Below are 17,374 nucleotides of genomic sequence, written 5' to 3' on the forward strand. Positions count from 1 at the left end.
AGGGCTGCTGCTCCTGTTCTTGTTGTTGTTGCTGGTGTCGGTTTGGGCTGCTGTGAGCCAACAGCACTGTCTGCAGGCTCTATGGAAGTTGTAGGCTGTACCCCAGAACTTCTGCCCGTGAGTGGGCCTCTAATTTCCAGACGTTCTTTTACTAGGTCTCTGGCTTGCTCAGCAATCCATGCCTTGGAGGTTAAAACATCCCCATCTGAAAAAGGAATGAAAGCAGCAAGTAATTGTTTGTACTGTGGGTCAAGAATTGTGGCACAGATGTAATGTTTGGATGATACAATGTCTTTTTGAAGCCTTGCATTAACAGATAAGGGAAGGATTAATCTCTCTGCCAACTCCTGCACATCTGTTTTTTCATCCATACCTGCGTACGTTTCAGACACCTCCTTTCGCTGTTTCTGCAACAAATGCAACAATGGGATCCCTTGACCCATGGTAAGTCCTCCTTGCTGACTTCCTGTGAAAATTTCAAAAGGAAGCAGCATCTCTGACAGGCATTTGACCAGGCCCCATTGGTCCATCTCAATGATCATGCCTTTCACAGTTGCATCCCCTCATTACATGACATAATCATTGATTGGTCTGTATTGCTCAAACATTGTAACATGTAATAAGTAGAATTCCAACATGTTGGCACCTCCTGTATGAGGGCTTTAACTGGAATTCTATTAAGACGCTGGATAATCTTCAACAGCTTGCGGACTTTAAAAGAATGACTAAAATGAGTGCAGATTCTTCTGCATGTGGACAGTAAGTTACTGACTCAAGGTCTTTTTTTGAGAAATTCTTTTACAATGATGTTTATGCAGTGCACCAAACACAGGGCCCTAAAATAGCCGCCATCTGACATGGCCCTAACTATATTACTGCCATTGTCTGTGGCAAAAAATCCAACATTAAACCCTCTGGGGCGTACAGCCATTCAAAGACCTTGATGTTAGTCATCCAAGATGTTTGCAGCTCCATGGGATTTCTCCATGGCGAACATAGCTACTGTTGCATGCTTCTGAGCACCACTAAATATTTAAGCTATGTCAATACCTGAAGATATCATTTCTCTAACGCCCTTAAAAGAGATACCGTGAGCAGTAATGCACATGTAATCAGTGGGCTTGGCAAATGGTCCACATGTATGTCATCAGGTGGATTGTCTGGACAGCACTCTGCTGCAAAGCTTGTCCAACCAATTTTAGCACATCGTGATGTAATGCTGGAACAGCAACTCTGGTGAAATAGGTCCGGCTGGGAATCTTACATTTCGGGCAGATAGCCGCCACAAATTCTAGAAAACCCACTCCTTCCACAAAAGAAAAAAGGAGGAGGTCCAACGCTAACATTTTAGCCAGCTTCCCGTTGTACAAACGTCCCGTTGGGTGGTTGCATTCATACTGCCCCTCCTGACTAAACATGGCAGTAATAGTAGTCTGGATTTTTTTCTTTGCTGGTGCCACTGATGCAGGCAACTTAGAAGGTGGTGGTAAGCTCAATGTGCTTCTCAGGGGCAGCCACTGTAGGTTCTTGCCTTGGTGTTTCGACCTGACTCTGAGCCTTCCTGTGCCATTGTGATGTTGCTGATGTGGGTGACAATACTACTGCACTGCAGGGGACCGGGCTGGTTTGTGTAACAAAAATATCACCCTCTTCTTCACCTTCACCTTCCACCATGATCGGATCAGATGCCCTGCTTTCAACACCTTCACTAACACCACTTGTAGGCTTTTACTTTCGGCAACTAAGGTGCGCCTCCCAGCGAATTGCATGGTGTTTTCTCAAGTGGGCTGTTTGGCCTCCGGTTCAATAGTTTGTACCAAGCTTACCCCGACTAACACTTGCTCGGCAATTGGAGCATATGACAATGTTTGGCTACTTTTCACTAACCGTAAAGAAGTCCCAAACTGGGGAGGTCAACTTTCTAACACGGGTGCCGCTGTCAATGTCTGAAGAAGTGCCAGTAGGTGGATGTTGTTTTGATGAAGTTTGCCTCTCTGCAGTGCCTTCTTCTACTGAGGTGGGTGTGGATGTAGTTCGCACCCAGGGCCTTGTAAATATGGAAGCTGGTGGAGGTGGTGGTATTGCTGCCACATCTTCGAGCAGGTTGAGAAGATGGGGTAATGTTTGACTCTACTGAGGCTGGTCTAACATCCATGATGACTAGCTCATCGTCAAACTCGTCATTCTCTTCTTCATCCATAACTCTAAGGCTTTCAGGAACCTTCCTTTTCACTCCTTGCTTCTCCTAGTATATCTCAGACTGAGGTGACATCCAAGTGGAGTCTTGATCATCAGAAGGGGGGCTTGAGGAAGAATATGGCAGAGATCTGAAAGACAGTGTATCTTGTAAAAGAGAGGCTTCTTCAGCTTCCTCTGCATGAAGCTCAATATCCTGATGTGCTCCTACGTTAGGAGGAACTGCTTTTGCTGGCTGCGGCTATTGTTGTTCACTGGCCTGAGTTTCCGGCAACGATTGAGTTCTACTTTGAGAAAGAGATAGGTCCAATTCAACATCACAGTTCGTCGTCGTTCCTGTGATTAGAGAGGCTGCCCCTGTGCCAGACATGGGCTTGGGCCTACTTTGGAATGGGGCGGCTGATGCGGGAGTGATGCTCCCAGCTTGCTCCCCAGAGGCTGATGCAGCGGTTACATGTCTGTGCCCAAAAAAGGTCTAGAGCGGAGTTTCAGTGGTGGGAAGCTCCTTCTTATCACTGGTCGCTTACTTGGTAGCAGCTTTCTTTGGGGCCATCTTGAAGCTGTCAGTTGGCAGGAGCACTTAGCTTCACAAGCTGAAGAGATGTCCGTGTGATCATGAGTGTGGTCATGCATCACGTTGAGCACAGGCTTTCTGTCTGGCAGTACTGTGGGTGATGTCTCTTTCTCATTGTGTACCTAAAAGCAAAAATGCAAGAAGGATCAGAGAAACTTGGCATTGTTGTTGCAGTTTCATTAGTAGTAGAAAAAAGCAATAACATAGAATGTTACTTAAAGAAAACTTATAAATGATTATGAAATACAGTGTTTCCATTTGTAAAAACAACACACCAACATGAACTTTCATTGTCATGTAGAGTCATGAAGGATACAAAAAAGCAACAACTACAACATACAGAATGTAACTGTTAGCTTTATCTGTCTGTATCAAGTTGGCATGTGGCACTCAGGGAGGTGCTGGTAAAAAATGGAAAAATAATAATCCTTGAATAATGTAATGTTATGTAATGTAGTGCAACTGTTCGCCTATGGCAGACATGGGGCTAATGGGGAAAATAGAAAAAAAAAAAAAAAAAAAAACATTTTTTTGAAAAAAATCAAAAAGCAAGAAAAAAAGATTAACAAATATTTAAATATTATCATAATTATTAGACTGATATTATGAATTTAAATAAAATGAAGGTTGTAAAAAAATTACAAGAAAAGGATAAAAAAAAAAAAATAGATTGCAATTGTTGATGTACTCGGGGATGGGGACTAGCATGAAAAACCACAGGGATTTGGGAGGCAAGGAGTAGTGGAGGTGAAAAATGCAAAAAAAGTATATATTAAAATATAAAAAAACTACTCATACAGTACATTTAGTAATAAGCATTGACCTACTAGGCCTGAATAAACACACAAAATGGCCACCAGCCACATGGTCAAACAAAAACCAGCAAGGAGGCATGGCCACTACAACAAAGAAGAACACATGCAGGCCTAAAGCACACTGGCTGCCTACAGAAAATGGCCGCCAGCCACATGGTCAAACAACAACCAGCAAGGGGGAATGGCCACCACAACAAAAAAGAACACACGCAGGCCTAAACTAAAGCACACTGACTGCCTACACAAAATTTCTGCCAGTCACATGGTCAAACAACAATATTCGGGGGCCCAATGAATACGCAGTGATTAAGTCAAAGAATTCCCCGGCTAGCCTAAGATAGATGGCCCAGCTACTTGAACCATCTTCAAAGATTGCGTTCAACGACCCCCTCAAACTATCGGTATTGGCCCTAAAAAACACTGTGAATTAGCTTAATTATGTCAATTTTACAATTCATTCCATGCTTGTTATATTGAATTCTAGGTGTATCCCTGCATGTCTGGTGAATTTGGGGATTTGAAATATCCTTTTGTAAGCTCTCATTTGACATTTCTCCAGTATTGTGGTTAACCTCCCGGGATATGCAAGATGGCCATTAGTAATGGCAGGTAGAAGTTTCGCTTTTATGACTCTCCTAATTGATTCTGATGTGGGTGATTGGAGCCAGAGGTGGAGTTTGGTCCAAATGATCTTGGTAGTTTACTTCCAATAAAAGTGGTGGAGCCTGTCTCTTTATTATTCTCCACACCTATTCCCAGAAATATAGGCCTACATAAGACATCTTCCAAAGAGGTCCTGAACATCTTGTGGGTCTGTATGAGATTAATTCTCCTAACTCTCAGGGCAGCTAATCAGACTCAAAATATCAAGGGAAAGCAGAAATCAAATACTGCTCAGTCCTTCTCAAGGAAGGCAGGCATTCTTTCAAAGATGCAGTTTTCTCATGTATTCTTGGTTCGACAATTTCCACAATATTATTGCATTGCTAATTTCTAGGAGTGACTTAATACCAAAATGCTTTGTTTCTCCAAGGTGGCATAAATGAGACTTGCTAACGTTTCTTTTTTTTACTCACATTGCTGCTTCTAAAGTCAGGTTTCTTCGGCTCCTCTATTATAAAAACAAGGGGGCATATTTATACTCTGTTTGCGCCGGAATTGCGTCGTTTTTTTTTACGCAATTCCGACGCAAAACTAACTCCATATGTATACTTTGGCGTTAGATGCGTCTAGCGCCAAAGTCCATGGAGTTCGCGTCATTTTTTAGCGTGGACACCTACTTTGCGTTAATGATATGCAAGGTAGGCGTTCCCGTCTAAAAAATTGACTCCGAGGGATGTGCGCCGTATTTACACTCCCAGGCAAAATTCACGTCCGGGAGTGGGCGGGTCAAAAAAAATGACGTACGGCCGCTTTTGCGCCGTTTTTTAGCGCCTGGACAAGGCAGGCGTTAAGGGACCTGTGGGCTCGGAAGGAGCCCAGAAGTGCCCTCCCATGCCCCCAGGGACACCCCCTGTCGCCCTTGCCCACCCCAGGAGGACACCCAAGGCTGGAGGGACCCATCCCAGGGACATTAAGGTAAGTTCAGGTAAGTATTTTTGTTTATTTTTTTTGTGGCATAGGGGGGCCTGATTTGTGCCCCCCTACATGCCACTATGCCCAATGACCATGCCCAGGGGACATAAGTCCCCTGGGCATGGCCATTGGGCAAGGGGGCATGACTCCTGTCTTTGCTAAGACAGGAGTCATTTCTATGGGAGTTGGGAGTCAAAAAAAATGGCGCAAATCGGGTTGAGGCGAAAAATTTGCCTCAGCCTGACTTGCCCCATTTTTTGGCGCCCAAGCTCCATATCCCCCTACGCCGGCGCTGCCTGGTATACGTCGTTTTTTTCCACGCACACCAGGCAGCGCCGGCGGCTAACGCCGGCTAACGTCATTGATTAAATACGGCGCCCGCATGGTGCTTCAGAATGGCGTTAGCCAGCGCTCATTTTTTTGACGCAAAACTGCGTTGGCGCAGTTTTGCGTCAAAAAGTATAAATATGGCCCAAAAGGTATCCCTTCTTGGCACCCCTGCCTTCCCTCCTCTAGGGATAAAGGCTGATTGCATTTTTCGGGAGCCCCGAGCTTCAAAGGAGACTTTTGTTGTGGCTTTCTTTTGACCTACAGTTGCCTAAACATGTCAAGATAGACGGCTGTGAAATGCTCACTGACTTCTAGTTTAGCTGAGGGACGATCAATGGCAGGCTCCAATTCACAACTGGCTGCCATTTAGCAGGAGGCTGAAGAGCAGGAGTGTTTTTCCTGACAAAACCTCAGATCAGTAGGGTGGAAATACATCTCCTCCAGAAGGAAGCAAATAGTAAACAATCTCACTTTGCTGAGCTGCAGTGGGTCACCAAGGGAGAGGAGGCTATACTCACTAAGCTAAACGGTTTTATTTGAGGCAGTGAAGAATGTATGTCTGAGATAAGTTTTAGTTACTTTTTTTTTAATTTGCCTAATTCTCTAATTTTGCATTACGTTTATGCAATTTCTCATAATCTTTGCATGTGTAAGACTCATAGGTGCATAAAATATCCCCAAGGGATATTTTGTGCTCAAACCAAAATCCTATAGTATTTCATCAGATTTATTTATGCGAAGTACACACTTGTGTGAAATAAATCACAACCGATACCAGCAAATCTAATTTTGCATTAAAAGCACAAATTCATATAATCATTATGGTAGTTTATAAAATGTCTCAAGAAAATAAGTTACACGATGTCACGCACCCTGAGAAAATAGCAGTATGATAAAGTTCCTTCTTACCACATGCAAAATAAAAATTAATTATGATAAATGATTTTTACTTTTCATATTTACTTATGTGCATCAAAAATTACTTTTCTATCTGTTCATCTCTATATTACAAATAAATAGGCTTTTGAAACTGTACAGGTTTTCTAATGTCTAACCCGCAGCAACACTTGTAAAATAACTTTTTTTTTTTGCTTCGAGCGCTGTACAGCTGAGACTGTCTCAAACAAGGAATACTGACAGCCACCTGAAACATTGTCAAAGTCACTATATTAATCACACAGAAAGAAAAAAAATCAGTCTTGATTCCAACAGTGAGACGAAGCCTACAGAACCTATGGCTGCTTCCTAGCCCATGTGAAAGGTCTTGCTCTAATAAAGAGTGGTGAAAGGTTCTGCATCATGCTCACATCTGAAAGTTACCATTTAAGCATTCTGCGCTATTTGTACTCACTTTATGGTTGTCTCATTAAAATGTCACTATGGTAATTTAAGAGACAAAATAGTTGCCATGTTTAAGTTGAAGCAAATGCAATAAGGACCTTTTTGGTGGGAACAACCAATGCTGAATACAAGTACATGAGCTATCCCAGTTCACCAACTTTAGGGGAAGATGGCAAAAAGATTGGTTTACTATACTAGTGTTACATGATTCACCTGCTTCTGTGCCTTCTCCTCAAGACATAAGGGTATGTTCAGGAAGTGCCCACAGACTACTGTGAGTCTAGGTCATGTCCATAGCACAATGCCTGTTGCTGGGCATGCTTCTGCACCAAATCACTGCTTTGAGACGCATACTCAAAACATTGTAAACAGTCCCTATTTTAATGGTCAATCAGCCTCTCATTGTATTGTATAATATTTCTACTAAGCAAACTGAGCTTGACATTAGGAATTTAGGTTCCTCTCGTACCTCAAAGTTACTTTGAGTAAACACAAGCAAATACTTCTTCAGGTGAGCACCATTGGCATCTTTCTGACTTTAGATACCTGTTCTATACCAACTGCTGCCTTAAGACTGCTACTTTTTTATGACTTATGACCACAGGACTCTCCAATGCTACAATATGACCCCAAGCTATCTGACACACTACAATAAGTTGAGAAGCTGATAAGATGAAACTCTTTTTCTCTGCACCTGTAAAATGTATTCCTCGCCTGGGACACAACACCAAGGCCTTCTGGACTGAAACTTTAAGAAAAGGGGCTGCCCATATCTACTTTGCTCTGGAAATATCAACTAACAATATGCATACTGTTAGAAATGGGGTTTCTGGTTGGCTAGGGTGGGCACCTAAGCCAGGCAGAACCCACCGCTCTAGTCAGGGTGAGGGAGCTACACACCCAAGATAACCCGGGCTCACCCCCTTGGTAGCTTGTCCAGAGCAATCAGGCTTATCCCAATGTGTAAAGCGTTTGCACAACACATGCACTCCATTGACACAATAAATACACCACAAACAAAACTCTACTCAGTATTATATTAAATTAAAGTATATTGTATATAAAACATAGACTAATATTTACTTTGCCAACTAGGCAATTGTCAAACCATCATAGTACAATAAGATACAGACTTATAAGTTGAACACGTCATGACAAACCTCCCTTCCTATGCATACAATGCAGATCCTGTAATATACACTTTATCCTGACAAGGCAAAAATGACATAATAAATTACACCTCAGATAAATGAAGGTCATGCAATACAACCAGGTGGTGGTTGCACTGTGCAAATGTATCACGAAACTGGGTTGTGCCCCACTTAAACCAATTATCACAATTTACAAAGCAAAGCCTACATCAATTGCCACATATGGTGCATGTGTCTGGGGTACACGGGCACACTATCTCTGCAAATAATGGAAAATAAATTACTGAGGAGTTTACTCTCACCCCCCACCAGTGTACCTGCTATCATTCCACATGAGGAACTGGGACTCCCTTTTATTGAGGATATGATTAAGTTAGCCCATCTATCTCTCTGGTTGTCATGATGGATTAGACCAGAAGCGGCCCTTACCCAGTCATTGATCATGGATATTATGAAACTGGAAGGGGTGCAGAGGTGCACGTGGGTTATATACATTAAGAAAATGCTGGGCAGCATAAATAGATTAGACCTGTTTTTTAATCCCAGGTGTATAACTAAACAGGTTGCTGCAGTGATTAAAAACGTGCTCTTTGTAAAAATGGCAGTGGATAGATGGAGGTGTAGTCCGGGAAAAGTATGGTGGCAGCATATCTCCCTTTATGTACTTCCCCGAAAATGTAACCTTATTTGTTGATTGTCCCACAACACCATAGATTTTATTTGATGAGGTTTTGCCTAGGGATCGCCCACTTTTTGGTTGCTTATCCATCGAAGGCATAAAGCCCCACCCAGGGATTTACTACCTTGTCCATGTGATTCTCAGTCAGCGCAAACACAGCTGTATATGTTCTTATGCTGTGAATTAAATAATGAGCAGAAAAGGGCCTTTTTAATTCCATTGCTTAGGTTACTGCAGTAAAATGGCTCCCTGTTGCAGTTACCCCCTACTTTTGCCTGATATTGATGATGACTTGACTGAGAATCGTGCTGGCACCCTGCTAACCAGGCCCCAGCACCAGTGTTCTTTCACTCAAAATGTACCATTGTTTCCACAATTGGCACACCCCTGGCAAATGGATAAGTCTCTTGTAAAAGGTACCAGTGGTACCGAGGGCCCTGTGACCAGGGAAGGTCCCTAAGGGCTGCAGCATGTGTTGTGCCACCCTAAGGGACCCCTCACCTAACACACATACACTGCCATTGCAGATTGTGTGTGTTGGTGGGGAGAAAAAGGCAAAGTCGACATGGCATCCCCCTCAGGATGCCATGCACACAAAATACTGCCTGTGGTATCGGTAAGTCACCCCTCTAGCAGGCCTTACAGCACTAAGGCAGGGTGCACTATACCACAGGTGAGGGCATACCTGCATGAGCAATATGCCTCTACAGTGTCTGAGTTTATTCTTAGACATTGTAAGTACAGTGTGGCCATATTAAACATATGGTCTGGGAGTTTGTCAAAACGAGCTCCACGGTTCCATAATGGCTACACTGAATACTGGGAAGTTTGGTATCAAACTTCTCAGAATAATAAACCCACACTGATGCCAGTGCTGGATTTATTAAAAAATGCACACAGAGGGCATCTTAGAACATGCCCCCTGTATTTTACCCAATCCTTCATTGCAGGACTGACTGTTCTGTGCCAGCCTGCCACTGAGATGAGTTTCTGACCCCCTGGGGTGAGAGCCTTTGTGCTCTCCGAGGCCAGAAACAAAGCCTGCAGTGGGTGGAGGTGCTTGACACCTCCCCCTGCAGGAACTGTAACACCTCACAGTGAGCCTCAAAGGCTCAGGCTTCGTGTTACAATGCCCCAGGGCACTCCAGCTAGTGGAGATGCCCGCCCCCTGGACACAGTCCCCACATTTCCAGGGGAGATAATGAGAAAAACAAGGAGGAGTCACCCACCAGCCAGGACAGCCCCTCAGGTGCCCTGAGCTGAGGTGACCACTGCCTTTAGAAATCCTCCATCTATCTTGGTTTTGGAGGATTCCCTCAATAGGAATAGGGATGTGCCCCCTCCCCTCAGGGAGGAGGCAAAAGAGGGTGTAGCCACCCTCCAGGACAGTAGCTTTTGGCTACTGCCCCCAGACCTAAACACACCGCTGAATTGAGTATTTAGGGGCGACCCTGAACCCAGGAAATCAGATTCCTGCAACCTACACAAAGAAGAAAGCCCTGCAGAGACAACGGATGACAACTGACTTAGCTCCAGTCCTACCGGCCTTTCTCCAGACTCAAAGAACCTGCACAGCAACGCATCTGACAGGGACCAGCGACCTCTGAGGACTCAGAGGACTGCCCTGAACCGAAGGACCAAGAAACTCCCGAGAACAGCGGCACTGTTCACCTACAGCAACATTTTTGCAACAAAGAAGCAACTTTTAAAGAACTCACTCTTCCCGCAGGAAACGTGAGAATTCACAGTCTGCACCCGACACCCCCGGCTCGAGCTCCAGAGAACTAACACCGCAGAGAGGACTCCCAGGCGACTGTGACCTTGTGAGTAACCTGAGACAACCCCCTGTGCCCCCGCAGCGACGTCTGCAGAGAGGATCCAGAGGCTCCCCCTGACCGCGACTGCCTGGAACAAAGAAGCAGACACCTGGACCAAGCACTGCACCCGCAGCCCCAGGACCGAGAGGAACCGAACTCCAGTGCAGGAGTGACCATCAGACGACCCTCTCACTAGCCGAGTTAGTGGGCTGCCCGAGAAGCCCCCCTGTGCCCTGCCTGCATCGCCTAAGTGACCCCTGGGTCCCTCCATTGCTTTCTATAGCAAACCCGACTCCAACTTTGCACACTGCACCCGCCTGCCCCTGTGCCACTGAGGGTGTGTTTTGTGTGCCTGTTTGTGTCCCCCGTAGTGCTCTACAAAACCCCCCTGGTCTGCTCCCCAAGGACCAGGGGGCAGACTGGAACCAGAGCACCCCTGTTCTCCATAGGCGCCCATGTGTTTTGAGCCCTCCTTTGACCTCTGCACCTGACCGGCCCTGTGTTGCTGGTGTGGTGACTTCGGGGTTGCCTTGAACCCCCAACGGTGGGCTGCCTATGCCCAGGAAACTGAACTTTTAAGTGCTTTACTTACCTCAGAAACTTAACCATACTTACCTCCCCAGGAACTATTGAGTTTTTGCACAGAACCCACTTTTAAAATAGCTTATTGCCATGTTAACCTATACTGTGTATGTTGCTGCTCTAATTCAAAGTTCCTTACTTACCTGTGTGGAGTACCTTGCATTTTATGTATTTACTTCAAATCTTGAATCTTGTGGTTCTAAAATAAATTAAGATAAGATATTTTCTATATAAAAACTATTGGACTGGAGTTAAGTCTTTGAGTGTGTGTTCCTCATTTATTGCCTGTATGTGTACAACAAATGCTTAAGACTACCCTCTGATAAGCCTACTGCTCGACCACACTACCACAAAATAGAGCATTAGAATTATCTAATTTTGCCACTATCAATCTCTAAGGGGAACCCTTGGACTCTGTGCACACTATCTCTCACTTTGAGATATTATACACAGAGCCAACTTCCTACAGTTACTAAACACTAGGATGTGCACAGAAGCAATTTATCATTTACAGTTATTACAATCCAATATGGTCTGCATTGCTATTTATCATTTTATCTCTTCAGCAGTAAAAGAGAGGATAAATGTGAGGAAATGTTTTATAATTGTACGGAATTGCTTGCTGGTCAATTGCACATTTTTAGTGTACTCAGTTGAACTCAACTTAACCCATTGGATAGCTTAATTGGAAATATCATGCGATTTTAACTCATAAGGTTTTGAAACTCCTTAATCTCGTTGATGATCTTACCTGGATTTTATTTTTTTAAACTAAGTTATGTATTTAATGTAATGTTTTGTATGTGTACTCTTTTATAGATTATTATCAAAATTTGAATAAAGATTTTATGACTGAATGACTGACTGACTGACATAATAAATCACATCAGGTCATAAAATGCAGCGTAAATACCGAAGGCATAAAACACAAAAGGGAAATGCAGAACATAAAGCAATCACCCCAAAACACCTTCCACACAAAGGCCCCAGCACATATGCGTTCCTTTTACAAATTATACAGTAAATAGAAACCCACAATGTTGGAATCACCAAAAACACCTTCTACACGAAGGCCACAGTGCATCTGTGCTTCTTTTATAGATTGTATGGTACATCAGAGCCCACCACGCCAGGCCCAGGAGCTCCTCTGCTCCTACCACCGTAATTATGGTACTGAAGGGTCTCGGCAGGGACGGGACCTCTGTTGAGGGTTCCCTCCCATCCTGTTAGTTCCGTGATGAATGCTCCTACAAAAAGGTATGTCCCAAGGGTAGGGCGAAGGTGCACACACCCCCACATCAGTGGGGAGACCCTTCTAGGTTCCCCATGAGTGGATGATCATAAGACTTCTGCCTGTAACTGCACAGTGCGGATGACAGCCTCTTTGACATTCAAAAACAAACCGCTTTGCACAGGTAATCAGGAGCCCTTCATGGTCTCCAACCCGCTGTCCGCGGTCACACGAAGTGGTCCAGATAGAGGAGGCTCCTGGTACCTCTGTGTACCTTCTGGGAGGACCGGCCCTCTCCCAATCTTCGTCAGCCCCTCCCCCTAGGAGGACAATCAATGGTGTCTTCCTGCGGTGTTGTGCTGAATCTAAGGCGGTTGAAGGCAGGCCGCATCACAGGGCCCATGTCTGCAGATCCTGAAACCATTCTGATTGTCAACAACACAGCCTAAGCACTTCTGCCTGATCTCTGCAGGTTTCTACCGCCACTGGGGAGCTGAGGCAGTCACGGTACTGACACCGTCTGGGACATCCAGTTGGAGCCAGCACACACTGCCAGATGGCACTCTGGTCGATCCGGGTAGCTCCTCACCACAGCGGCTTCCTTCTGATCACAGAAACGTAGCTCTCAGCACAAGCTCCAGTAAAAAGAAATTTTATAGTGCTCACCAGGCGCTCTGACTGCAGGGCCAGGTGCAGCATTTGTATCAGGGTAAGCCTATGCTGGCCCCTGGGAGCTCACTGGGGGCACTCATAAACAAGGTACCAGCAGCAGACCAGCACATAGGAGTCCTTGGGGTGAAGTGTCAGTCCTTCTTGTGACCCAGCAGGCCACAGGTAAGTACAACAAGCAGGTCAGTCCTAATGGTGGTTCCTCCTCGCAGCATAACAGTTCCTTCTGGCAGTGTGCATAACAAGAAGCATCTGGTTACAAGTCCACACAGTGCCTAAACCTGGGGTACAACCCCTGTACTTATACTCAAAATGTCTTTGATCTAGGGGGCCCTTCAAAAGAACTTTAGAAGTGCACAGCACCCCCTTTCCACCCCAGCCCTGGCTCCCGACAGAAATAGGAGGTAAACAAGCCCTTTGTGTAAGGGCAGGACACAGCCTATTCAAATGTAAGTGTGCCCCTCCTCCTTCTCTCCCAGCACCAGGAAGACTATTCAGTACGCAGATGTAATCCTGTTACACCTCTACCCTCCCTGTGTGATGACTGTCTGGAAAGTATGCACAAAGCCCAGCCATGACTCTACCTTAGATGTGGATTGGAGCCAGGCTACAGAGCACAGTGAAACGCCCACTTTTTAAAAGTGGCACTTCCACAATAGTAATAAAAAATTCACCTATACCAATAAGCAGGATTTCTCATTACCATTTTAAACATACCAAACACGCCCATGCTACTCCTCAGACATCAGAAATTACCACTTAAGTACCTTTATGGGAATTCGTAATGCTGGCCTATGAGAGGAGTAGGCCTAACAGCAGTGAGAAGCCAAATAGGCTGTTTGTCACTAGCAGGACATGCCACACAATGAAGGCACATGTTCTACCTTTTACCTACACCTCACCCTGTCCAAAGGGCTACCTAGGGCCTACCTTAGGGATGCCCCATATGTAGTAAAAGGAGAGTTCCAGGGTTGGCAAGTAACTTTAAGATGCCAAGTGTGGCAGTAAACTGCACACACAGGCCCTGTAGTGTCAGCCCTGAGACCGGTTTGAAAGGCTACTTCTGTGGGTGGCGCAAGCTGCGCTGCAGGCCCTATTAGTAGCATTTAATTTACAGGCCCTGGTTATAGGGGATACCACTGTACAAGGGACTTACAGGTACATTTAATGTGCTAATCAGGTGTAAGCCAATCATACCAAGTTTAGCTGGGGAGCACATCATGCACTTTAGCACTGATCAGCAGTGATAAGCTGCCCAGAGTCCTTAAGCCAATACAAAGAGGGTCAGAAAAACAGGAGGAAGGAGGCAAAAAGTTTGGTCCAACACATACATATTGCCACAGAGGTTTTTCAATGTCTCATCACACGTCAATTCACCCATACTGTGGGATAATTGTACGGAAGGTTTATCATGTTGTTTTACTGTTTTTTACATGTACAGTACCATTACTAGTATTTTGTTTCGCTAAGCATTAATGCCTGGGCAGCAGGACATGTTAAGAGAGTCTAAACAGAAGTCACCTGGTGGTTCAGAAGCAATCATTTTGCATAGTGTGCCTGGACCGCAGAGCTTAATTCAAGAGGAAACCTAAGAGCTGCACTTCCCATCATGACTAATTTAAAGCAGTTCTGGCCGATTGTCTGAGGCTCAGCCCTGGGATGCTAATTCATGAGGGCAGTGACATAATGGCCAGTAAGTGGGTCACCTGTAGAGCCGGACGTTAGAGACTGGCTGAGAAACTGTAGATTGCTCTTCAATGCATTATTAAGAAAGAACAGAGCCGTGCAAGAGGCCGGAGCAGCGGGAAGACAGGTAAAGAGTTACACGAGGAGCAGCAGGGAGGCACAGGCAGGTCCGTGACTCAGAGGAAGGAAATCACACCCCGAAGAGCCAGGAAGGAGCAGCACACAGCCATGGATAAGGTAAGTGCTGTGCTGCATGGCAGAACCGGTGCCTGAGTGATTACTTCTTACATCACTGGTTGTCTCCTTCCAAGGAACCAGCAGAATACTTGACTTGGCGGAACCAGTTTTAATCAAGCATTGTTGAATATTGTGTTCCTCGCTTTAAGAAAGTAGTGACTTGTTTTTTTTTCTGTTGACACTGGAAATGTTACTGTTATAAAACTAAATAATTGTCTGGCTTGTTTTTACTACTTACACCAGAATTCTATTGTTATGTTATAAAACGTTTTAAAGACAGTAAAGTTGAACCATGCACCCAATTTCTGAGGCATATATTAAATATTGCCTCCCAGTTATCCTCAAATATTGTAGAGGAACAGTGGGCGGGTACAAAAGGTGTCCTGTTGTCATTAGATTTCGGTGGCACTGCAGAAACCGAGGCTGGAAGTTAGGAGATTTAATGGGAGGAACCCCTAAATAAACCTTAATTTGATATCAAGCCAAAACATATTATCATTACCGAATAACATAGTCGTTACTATATGTTGTACAATCAGTGTATGGTAGAGGTCGTGGGTGCCAGTGGAAATGAAGACTGTATGTGAGTTTTTAAAAGTTGCTTATCCAGGGCTGGAGCGTAGGCGCGCTATTACAGATATAAGGCTGAGTTTTCACCTTACCAATTCTAGCAGTCAGTGCACGACTATGCCTCATGGCACCTTTAAGATAGAATGTGATGGCGGCTGTGTACTGCTGAACTACTGGGTCGTGTCAAGCCGCAGCTTCTCCCAAAGACCAGTGTGCATTGAGTATAAGGTTAGATTAGCAGATTGTTGACAGTGTGATTGGATGTGTTGAGTCGGAGTATAGGAAAGCTGCGACAAAACCAAAAATTATTCATATCATTGTCTTTTAGGAATAGGACATCACTGGGCACATCTTCTTCACCTTTAGCTGTGTTGGTGTTATCACAGTTGTGTCAACAATGGTCAAAACATTAATCAAAACAGTTATGGTTACTACCGTCAAGCAGGGTGAAGAATACTGAAGTCACAGAGAAAGGAGGACTACGTCGAACGTGTTTTAGCCTTAGGAAACGTGCAGATAGACAACACCGGTGCAAAACAAAACGAACATTTCGCCGACTTTGGTGTGAGGAGCAGAAAGACATATAAAAAGTGCAACGTGTAAAAAAAAGAAAAATTAAGAGTACATAGAGCACAAAATGCTACAAAGAATAAAATAAACTTAAATGAGGGGTAGAGAGCTGCATGGCACGTAGTGAGGGATCCGTCGATAAACATCTACTTTTTAAAAACCTTCCCCCAAAATGTAATTTCTAACATGACAATTTCAACTTTATCAGATTTTTTCAGGTTTTCCCTCATTGTCTCAAATTCCTCACATAGAATTATTCACATCTTGATGGACTTTGTGTGTAGAAGTCAGAGATTTGGATCAAAGTCCTAGTAATCAACAAACACGGGTGCCATTTCCTAGAGATTGAACAAGAAGGGATATACTTAATGACAAATCATTCGTATTGGTCACTCACATCAGTCAGAACCATGTGTATGCTTTGAGGCTGGAGCTCTTTCCTATGCAGCACCAATGTCTCTGTATAAGTGCCATGGTGAGCACTAGTGAAAATATAAACTGTAATGATTGGCTGATTGTATACTATATGCAGCGTGGTATCACTATTGCACTCAGGTCTGGTTGGCCTTGCTCTTCCTATATGAAACTCTATACAAGAGAATAAAATAAAACGGGAAAAAACGTGGTAGGAAATCTAGTGAGGTAGTGTAGTGACCAAAAATCAACAATCTGAGTTTACAAGACAATGTGAATGATGTTCTGGTGAGGTTGGGACTGAGGGGCTCTTCCAATGGAGACTGTAGTCAATATTGCAGTTGATTGACTTGCTGGACCTTTGGTACGATGAGGAGTATCTGCTCAATCTGTCTTAATGTAGAACTATCAAAGAACTCCCCTGCACCTTGAGAAAGTGGAGATGTCAATAAACATTTTCCTCCAAAATTACAAAGATGAGGTATTTACAGCACAAGAATTCCAGCCTTGCCTACAGCCTTGTGGGGTGAGTTGCTACAAGGGTATGCCATGCGCTTACCTCTCGAATCTATCAAGAATAAGTCTATCGGGGCTACATTAGGCTTAGGGAAGAATACAGTTTTAATTCACATGGAAGGCAGCACAGAATTAGGATGTTGTAAGACTATTCACAACTGCATTACCAAATTACTTGCTGGGAAATCTGGAAAGCACCTGAGAAACTGACGGAAGAGTCTCTCCAGGTCATCAATACATTGTACTTGTAATGCATGTCATTCAAAGTGTACACTGGTAATATCGAATGTGAAACATTGACTGGTCACAATATCATGTCCAAAATATGGAAAGGTAAGGGTGTATACATTATTTCATATTCTTGGCATACATATTCAAGAATTCAAGAAAAGTAGATGTGGAGTTAAGAATAGTAAATCCT

The sequence above is a fragment of the Pleurodeles waltl genome, chromosome 4_1, assembly GCF_031143425.1.
Source record: "Pleurodeles waltl isolate 20211129_DDA chromosome 4_1, aPleWal1.hap1.20221129, whole genome shotgun sequence".
NCBI classification, from domain to species: Eukaryota; Metazoa; Chordata; class Amphibia; order Caudata; family Salamandridae; genus Pleurodeles; species Pleurodeles waltl.